The sequence below is a fragment of the Canis lupus genome, chromosome 19, assembly GCF_011100685.1.
Source record: "Canis lupus familiaris isolate Mischka breed German Shepherd chromosome 19, alternate assembly UU_Cfam_GSD_1.0, whole genome shotgun sequence".
NCBI classification, from domain to species: Eukaryota; Metazoa; Chordata; class Mammalia; order Carnivora; family Canidae; genus Canis; species Canis lupus.
Genome location: NC_049240.1, coordinates 53,673,410 through 53,682,772, shown reverse-complemented (window position 1 = coordinate 53,682,772; position 9,363 = coordinate 53,673,410). Strand labels below are relative to the sequence as shown.

The 9,363-nt window shown below is 42.5% G+C and overlaps 1 pseudogene; it reads right to left on the bottom strand.

The window, feature by feature from the left end:
* Nucleotides 1-2,790: 2,790 nt before the first annotated feature.
* Nucleotides 2,791-2,910, bottom strand: LOC119864545 (annotated as a pseudogene).
* Nucleotides 2,911-9,363: the final 6,453 nt, after the last annotated feature.

Genomic DNA, 9,363 nt, shown 5'->3' with positions numbered 1-9,363 from the left:
TTAGAAAGATAATGTGCTGTGTTAGCAACTATTACAGGACATGACCTACAGGCGTGAGGCAGCAACTAATAATTATATTGATATTTCTGCTATGCAACAAATGAATATTCATACTGAATAGGGGAAAACAAGATAATAAATAGGCCTGTCAGTTCAGGGAAGACTTTGCTGCTAAACGAGTTAAAAATACTTTTGGTTTAGAGTTCTGGGGATTTCAGAATTGCAGATAATGGATTACGTACCTGTTTTTCAAAAACTGCATGCTACCGGAAAACTATATACTGTCAGCTATTTGCAGGGGAGTAAAGGAGAAAATATGACATAAACCTTGAATAATACTTTGCTGTTGACAAACTGTTTTCACACGTTATTTCGCCCTCAGAGTAACAATGTGAAAGATTTTTATCCTATTTTATTAGTGAGGCTGTTGAAGTTCAGAGCTTGAGAATCTTGCAGACGGTCACGTAGATAGGAAACAGTAGGACTGTAAATCTGACCTCTATACAAAATCTGACCAGATCTACAGGTTCTAATTCTAATTTCATCTCTTTGTACTGTGGGGCCTTACAAGCCACTTGAGTCCTCCTCCCAGGTTTTCCTTGATTCTCACCATGACTACCACATGGTGAGAGTCACTTCTGACACCAGCTATGTGGGATGTGTTCCTGCACCAAGCAATTCTGTATCACCAGCCGGGGGTCCTACAATTTAACTCCATTCTGACACTATCTACCTGGAGATAGTATTGATCCCACATGTTAAGGGTTCAGTTAAAGTGGGTTAAGTATCCCCCCACTTCAGATACCAATCCCAAGTCTAGGTAGTTACCTGTCCTTTTGCTTGATCAGCTATAAATTGGAGGTTCCTTCAATACCCCTCCTTAGATTTGATTCATTCACTCGAGTGGCTCCTAGGACTCAAGAAAACAGTTGACTTAGTATTTATCAGCTCATTATAAAAGGATGTGATAAAGGATACATATGAACCTCCAGATAGTAGAGATGCAGAAGGCAAGGTATGTTTAAGGGCCACAGTTTCCATGTCTTCCCACAGCGTCTCCATGTGTTCACCAACCCAGAAGTGGAAGCGCTCCCAACCACATACTTTTGGGGTTTTTAATGGAGTTTTCACCATATAAGCATGATCCATTACTATCTTCTTTTCCAATCCCTCTCTCTTCTCTGGAGAAGGGGGTGAGGCCGAAAGTTCCAAGGCTCTAATCATAGCTTGGTCTTTTTGGTGACCAGCCTCATCCAGGTGTCCACTCAGAGTCACCTCATTAGAAGAGGAGACACTCCTATCACTGAGGATAGTCCAAGGGATTTAGGAGCCCAGTGTCAGGGACCAGGGTCAAAGACCAAATATTATAAAAAAAAAAAAAGTGCTTCTAATGGCTCTTACCACTTAGGAAATTGTAAGGGTTTTACGAGGTCTGTCAGGAACCGGGGACAGAGACGAATTACATGGTTTTTATTATCTCATACCCCTAAGCCTCGCCAAAGTTTGGTTTCCTTGCTTATAACGTAGAGACAATTAGTTTTCTGCCTAATTCAACAGGTTGCAGTGAGAAGCAGATCATACTGTGCTATACAAATGTAAGATCTTATTACTGTACACCTGCGTCGTTTGGCTCAAAATCCATGCGGCCTGGTCAGGACAGGGAGTATTATCTGTGACTCCCGGGGGGGCTCATCAGAACTTACAGAATGGCCAGAAAGGGACCTGTCTTCTCCTGCTGAGTCGAAGCCTATAGCCACAGCTGCAGAGTTCTCATGTTTTAAACTTTCAGCTGATCCCTGAGCACATTCCATTCTCATGATGTGCAAATTTTAAAGGACATTTGCCTTCAAGCGTACTGGAAAAAAATAAATTGAAACCTCTTTTTCAGTCTTTGGACCTTGGGATATATAATTCAAGCAATAAAAACTATGTCACATGTTTTATTGTACATTTCTATGTAATACAGAAATAGATATTAGGGTGGAAGTTATCTTTCTTTTCAATACAGTCTTTTCAGGACCTCATGAGAAAGCAGCTATGCCAAAATCTGCTTCATGGAAAAACTCTTTAAAAGCGTGTCCAGAAAAATGCAATAAAGGTCATTATTATGCCAGGAATTCGGTTGAAATACTGACCAAACCAGTTCCCACCTACATATTTTGTAGGTTACTACCACTCGTCCTCTAATACCACAGGACAAATTGGGCATAGCCTTGTTTTCTCAACACTGGCGTGACGGAAATCTTATACTATGCTTGTCATTTTCTTCCCTCTGATTTTACACGCCCACCAGATTTCTCATAAATAAATAATTAATTAATTTTAATAATTTAAAATTATTGTGTGCCTGCATATAAATGTTGCACATATATGTATGTGTATGTGTGTGTACATTGGACGCATCTTTCTATTGCACATTCATGTACAGATACATACACGTACATAATGTATGTACACATATAGACATAAACACGTTCTATGAGCGGTCTTTCATTCAACAAACAAATATTAGTTATCTCAAGTGAGGCATTGGGAGCAGAAAAAAATAACATAGCCTAATTCCTAGCCTCTAGCAGACATACATTCATGAAAATGAGTAATTTCACTAGTGTAGTAGAAGAATATCATCATAGTTTTGAGGATCCAAGGAAATTGCATAAGAGAGTCTATCTTTTCAATTAGAGAATCTAGGGCTACAGGGTTACTATTTTATATTTTCAGACATGGAATATTGTTTAGTATATAGTATATGCTTAATTTGTATTTTGTTGATTAATATTGGTTGGTTTAAAAAATCTGGAATGCATTATTCTGAAAAAGCAATCAAACGTGTGTCATCCTTGTGCAGGGGCCGTGCAGATCTTCTCTGTATTGTTCCAACTTTAGTATAAGTGTTGCCAAAGCGAGCACTCAAACTTCAGATTTGAAGGTAATGCTTGCTGGAGTGATTTCTGTATAGGACCAACCCGAACTAATGCTTTTTAGATCCAGATTGTGCAGACAATATGCTGTCTTTTCATTTGTTAATAACTTCTTAAACTCCAAAACACAGCAATTAGAATTGGATGACACATATAAAAATTCAGATAAAATGGAAGAAAAGTTATGAATTAAAAATATGTGTGTGGTTTCAAAATGCTTTGGTCATTTCTTTGCTAGCCTCTCATATTTCAAGCCAGACTTTCTCTCTTTAGAGTCAGATATACCAAGTTTCACCGTTGCTTATTGGAAATTTTGATAGGCGATAAGACGGGGAGAGGTCAAAATTCATAAAAAAAAAAAAATATATATGTATATATATAGATGATTACCTGTGGGTTTTAGTAACCTTGGGGGACTGAAGATGGCTCTGACAGCTGAGACAAAAGAGGCCAGGAATGTGCCTCAGATGAGACATTAGGGAGAGAAATTCTCGAAAGTATTCAGTTAGTGGCCTTGGCTTTCCTTGGCATCCTGTTGGTAGGGTCATACACGGAGACAGGGTTGTCACTGTTAATTTCTGTTTATGAGGCATTCCAAAGATATTGCCGAATAAAAACAATAAACCGACATTGTTATTCTCAGGTATGCGAGCTGTAAAGCTGACACTTTAGCCCTCTGGCCATTTTTCAAGACGTTACCTAATACCTAACCTCATCATGGCGACTGGAGGGAAACATTTTCCAAAGCACGGCCATAGACTGCTGCGACAGAGTCCACCCTAAGCCGTGGACACGAAGGCCTCCTGAAGGGAGTTGGAGGCCCTTCCCCAGAACCGCGTGCGGAAGCCAGGGTGTGAGCTCACACGGCTGGTGAGCGGCTCCCTCTCCACCTGCGCCGCGGAGTCCGACTCTCTGGGCCTCAGACCCGCGGCCTCCACAAGAAACACCTCAACGGGCCCCGTTCTCCTCGGTCGTGATGGGTCTGACTTTCTTTCTTACTCATTTCCTACCCTACATCCCACGCCTTTCCCTCCGCCCTCTCCGATCCAGAGCTCCTGAGAGCTTGTCCCAGGTGAGAGGTTGCCCCACGCCCAGCTCGACACTCGGTGTGCATCAGGGTCACCCGAGAAGCCCTAAGAAATGCCTGCGCCCGCGCCTCGCTGCTCAGCTCTTGTAACTCGATGGCCCAGGCCTCAGCACGTGTACGGAACTCGCCGGGTGACTCCGATGGGCAGCCAACACTAACAACCATTGACCTCAGGAGTTGGGGCTTTTTAAACTAAGTGATGAGTCGACAGCAATGCTTCTGGATTTGGGAATGTGTGAGAACGACAACTCCGGTGACATTTGGCAGGGCGTATCGGAGAGGGCAGAAAACGGAGGTGGAAACCATGGGTTTATCAAGCCCATCGACATTCGAAGGGGGATCATCCGTGGTGGCTGGAATGTCATTGCAGGTGAAATGGCTCCACTCAAAATCTTCGTCTAGGCCCCATTAAATATTTTGTTTAGATGTCATTTAAAATGTCTTCCGTGATAAAAGATAAAATACTCTCAGAATGCATTTCTGGGGAGGGGGGTTTGTAATTGACAGTGATTCGCACTTGGAGCTAAGGGAAGGTACTTTGTCTATGAATTCTGGGATTAGCTGTCCTTCAGACCGAGGAGAGATGCAGATACCTTCAAACCTATTCTCCATTTTTATGGTAGGTGGTGAATTTCTCCCTGAGATAGTCTGGCTGGGGCCACGCGGCTTATGTCAGTCCAATTGGAGATGGGGAATAGAATAATCCCATCGATTCACTCGGGATCAGAAGCCATGGAGTCACGGAAGCCACCGCTCTGCAAAGGTAATCTGGCCAGAAGATAGGGAAATTGGGAGAAGTTAATTAGAGAACATATTCAGGCCACTGATATGGAAGTACAATTACATGTTCATATTGCTCTCTTGTGCAAAATGGAAGCCGAGAGAAAAAAGTGATCCTGATTTGCCAGCTAAATGCTAGAAAGATATAATAATCCATTCAATCATGAATTCATTCTTTTAAAATGATTCTACTGAGGTGAAATTTCAAGCAACATAAAATTAACCATTTAAAAGAGGAGTGAAATGTCATTTACTGCATTATACAGTAATGCATAATATTGTATATTGTGCCATCACTACCTCCACCTAATTCTAAAACATTTTTTAACATCTCAACATTAATTTACTCTTTAAATATTTATCCGTGACCCTGTATACAACCCCTGCTGTGCCAAGCATAAGAAACTTTATGAGGAACAATAAAACAATAAAACTCACTTTACTTAAAAAAAATAAATTTTGGAGGGCACCTGGGTGGCTCTGTGGTTGAGCATCTGCCTTTGGTTCATGTTAAGATCCTGGGGTCTTAGGATCAAGTCCTGCATCAGGCTCCCCGCAGGGAGCCTGCTTCTCCCTCTGCCTATGTCTCTACCTCTCTCTGTGTGTGTCTCTCATGGATAAATAGATAAAACCTTTACAAAATAAATACATTTTCAGTAGGGATCATGGCCATTCTCCTATTAAAATATAAGACAATATACGGTAATGTCTATAAGACCATGACACCGAGTAAAGGAGAGCTGATTTCTGATTTGTGGATGCCAGTAGGTTTGGTGTGAAAAACTTCATAAAGGAGGCAGTATTTGAGACAGGCTTCAAATGATGGGTGGAAGGAGACAGCATACTCCTGGTAGCGGGAGTACCATGAGCCAAGCAAAGAAAGGAAAAGCATGAGAAATACTCAGGGAGTGTTGCATGACTATACCTGGGCAGGATGGGAGGAGTGGAAGGTCAGACTGGAAAAGTAGGTTAAGCCAGTATCATTCCTAGAGATCTTTGAATAACTGATGAAGAGTTTTGGATTTTATTTGCTAAGCAATGACCAGCTCCTGAATATCTTTTTAAGCAGGAAGAAATACAGACAATGCAGTATTTTAGGGAGATAAGTTATGTAATGACCAATTAAGGATGGATTAGAGAGAGGGAAACTGTCCCTTTAGGTAACTCCAGCAACAGCAAGGGCACTGGTCTATCGGTGTGTAAATTGGAGGAGAGAAGCCTCCAAGCCCCTGAAAGCGAGCTAGTGGTGGCCATAAAGGAGGAGGGGATTTTTTTTGTTTGTTTGCTAGTTGGATTTTTTAAGTAGGCTCCATGCCTAAAATGGAACTTGAACCCATGACCCCAAGATCAAGAGTCGATACACTATGGACTGAGCCAGCCGGGCACCTCAAGGATGAGGTTTAAGGAACCTCAACCACCACAGTGGCTTCTAGTCTAAGAACCAACCTTGGTTGCTTTGTCTTAGAGACTGTCTAAATACTTGGCCAGTCTTTTTTTTTTTTTTTTTTTTTTAATACTTGGCCAGTCTTACTGATAAATCTCAGGACCGGCTATATAGGTAAATCATGGTCAGGAAGTTAGTAATTTTCTTTCAGTGACAGCCCCTCTAGAGACTCCAGTCCAGTGACACATGGGCCTCTACTGTGACCAGGGCCTGTTTGACCACATGCATGTCATGGAAGGGATGGCTTTTCAATTGACAAAGACAATGTCCTCTTTAGCAGAAGCTGATGGTCAGATATGCAAAGAATCCTCTAGCACATGAGGTATGTAGATTTGCTCCACTAGTCATGTTATTGTCGTTCAACAAAAATGTACTGAATGCCTACTCTGTGTTAGTCCCTTTCTCATACTCTCTCTCAGGGCTCTCCCAGGTCGGAGAGAGAATATCAAGTCCATTTGCACTGTTTCCCTAAATAATTTACAAATGACGAGTACATGGCATGTTTGCCTCCGCTTCCTGTTTCTCAGTCCAGGTAGCGCAGCCCACAGTCCTCAACATGCTCAACATGGAGCTGCGGGCAACCTCCACATACACTGAGTAGAGGGGACCTATCCGTGTGCCTGCCTCGAAACAGTCTCTTCTTGCTTCCAGTGCTAAAATCCCTAAGCCAGGGCAGTATGGCTTTATCCTCTCCTTCAATTTTAAATGTCTGCCTTGTTTGGGCCTCCTTCAAACTAGGAGAAGTACAAGGAATAAAATAGGTTTATTCAGTCTCTCTTTGATATGTTTGCTACAGACTCCATGTTATCTCCTATTTTCTAGGGTCAATTAAAATGTGTAGGATCAGAAAAGGTCTTATGGGACTGGAAAAGTTTCACTGGAGACCTCTGGGTACAATATTCGAAGATGAGTCTCCATTGGATATTTGTATGACTCATCCTTTCACCTGCTGGCAGCCCTCAAGCTTTGAATAGTCCTTCTGTCTCCATCCATCTCCTCACTCCTGCAGAGTCCCTCTTGAGGACACTCTTCCAGGTGGGCATCTGGACCACAGGACATTTTTTTTTTTCCTTTTCCCTTCAATTGTGGAAATAGAGCCACCTCAAATCTGACCCTTCCCTCTGCCACCAAAAAGGAGAAACTCCAGAGGCACCTGGGTGGCTCAGTGGTTGAGCACCCACCTTCCACCCAGGTCGTGATCCCGGACTCCCGGGATAGAGCCCCACATCGGGCGCCCTGCTCACTTGTGAGTCTGCTTGTCTCTCTCCTTTGCCTCTCTCCCTGCTGGTGCTCGCTCTTACTCTCTCTCTCACCTAAATATAATCTTTAAAAAAATTCTAAAAATGGAAAAACTCCAGATATAACCTTGTTCGTTGACTAAGTCAAATCCAGTCCTCACATCTTCTAGTTGTTCATAGGTCAGATTCTCTCTGAGCTCCTCCTGAAGCCATCCCTCACTTGGATTGAGATGAAGAGTAAGTGCCCATCATGTCCTCCATGACGAATGTTCAGAATGCCAACAATTCTCCCTTTAAAATCTTACTATTAATCCCTTTAGCCCCCAAATGAATTCTTGGCCATATCTTCTATAGCCCGGAGGTGGATGAGGGGGCTAATCTTGACGGAGTAAGTACACAGTCTCCCAGTATGTCCTTCACGAGTGGTTTAGCATCTGCTTTAGGCCACTGCATTTTTCTCTCTGAAAATCCAAGACAATAGGAAAAGTTAAATTTAACGTCCAATTATATTTCTATTTTTTGTGTGAATTAAAGTCCTGACAAAATTTGCAAAACTATGTGTCTCTGTCCCTTACCTGGAACTCCTCAGAGCAGATACGTTTCCGAACTCATGATTTTTCAGATTTAATAAAAGCAATATGATGCACACATCATAGATTACGCCATAATGACAAATGAATGGCCTTTTGTTGGTTCTGGTCAGATTTGGCCGCCAAATGACTGGTTGCCCGGACGAAATCGGTAGTGGTAGGAATCATGCTCTGCTTTCTCTCCTCCTTCTATTCCCTAACCTTCCACCAATGACTTCCATTGGCCATTAACCAGCAGGTGAGAGAACTTGAGAAATCCAGTCTATGGAGTGAGCCTCCCTCGGAGGGGGAAAGGTGGGAAAATGATGTGAGGCAAGCAAGTCTGGGAAGGCACATTTACCTTCTTCAGTCAGGACTCCCCTTTCAAGGGTCTACCATCCCTGATTGTATGATTCATCCCCGTCTCCTTTCTGTCACCAACATTTCTTCTCAGTAAACTTTAAACAGAGACCAGCATTGAACTGAAAACTAGATAGTCTGGACTCTCATTGAGGGTCTGCCATCATCTCTTACTGTATCTAAAGTTTCTACAATGAGAGAGAGCTTTCGGAAAGTGCGCATAATAATTGTGTATCGTCAGAAATGCCAGAGGGCTGAATCTATGTGGTTCAAGCATATCTAGCTAAAGGTTGGACTCAAGAGATTCAGAGTGAATAAGAATGAAGGATAGATGAAGCAGTAGTTGATAATTTAAAGATCAAGACCTCTACGCGTTTGGTTAAATCTTTATATGACAAAGACAAAAAAAATCACTAATAAATACATATTCATAATGTCCTTCTACAAGGGGTCATGTTGGTCTTGGCCTTTTCGAATTGTTCTACTCTGTTGTGAAGAACTGATACAGAACCGACATAGTTGAAAAGACTAAACTAATTTCCATGCGGAGTCACATGCCATTTCATTATAAAGAGTAATTGCCGGGGCTCCTGGGTGGCTCAGTCGGTTGGTTAGGCGTCTTGATTTTGGCTCAAGTCATGATCTCAGGATCGTAAGACTGAGCCCCCACACTGGGCTCCACGCTGGGCATGGAGCCTGCCGAAGATTCTCTCTCCCTCTGCTCCCCTCCCCGCCCCACTGCTCACACGCATGCTCATTCTCTCTCTCAAAAAATAAAAACTAAAAAAAAAAAAAAAAAAAAAATTGCTATTCTTGGTCCTGGGTGTAAATACGTGAGTGTAGGGGCAGAGGGAAAAGCAGAGCCAACACGCACTCAATTGAGGGAGAGAAAGTCTGATTGTATGTGGAGGAAAGTACTGAGGGCATCAACTCTGCTGTGCAAACTCCGGGAAAGAATCTTTAG